The sequence below is a fragment of the Terrapene carolina genome, unplaced genomic scaffold (genome assembly GCF_002925995.2).
Source record: "Terrapene carolina triunguis isolate 2854851 unplaced genomic scaffold, T_m_triunguis-2.0 Scaffold33715, whole genome shotgun sequence".
NCBI classification, from domain to species: Eukaryota; Metazoa; Chordata; order Testudines; family Emydidae; genus Terrapene; species Terrapene triunguis.
Window position 1 is genome coordinate 5,280,031 of NW_020698066.1, and position 280 is coordinate 5,280,310.

A 280-nucleotide genomic window follows, 5' to 3' on the forward strand; every position below is an offset into this window, starting at 1 on the left:
GTGTGTGTGTGTGTGTGTGTGTGTGTGTGTGTGTGTGTGTGTGTGTGTGTCTGTGTCCCCTCAATATATGTTTCACTCTATATGCATCCAAAGAAGTGGGCTGTAGCACACGAAAGCTTATGCTCTAATAAATTTGTTAGTCTCTAAGGTGCCACAAGTACTCCTGTTCTTTTTTCAGAAATTAATGTTCTTCACAGAATTTTCTTTTTCCTCCATAGAACTGGCTCTGCAGAGATGGTGGCCACCACTAGAGGCCGTTGGACCCAGCAGAGCCCAGCTT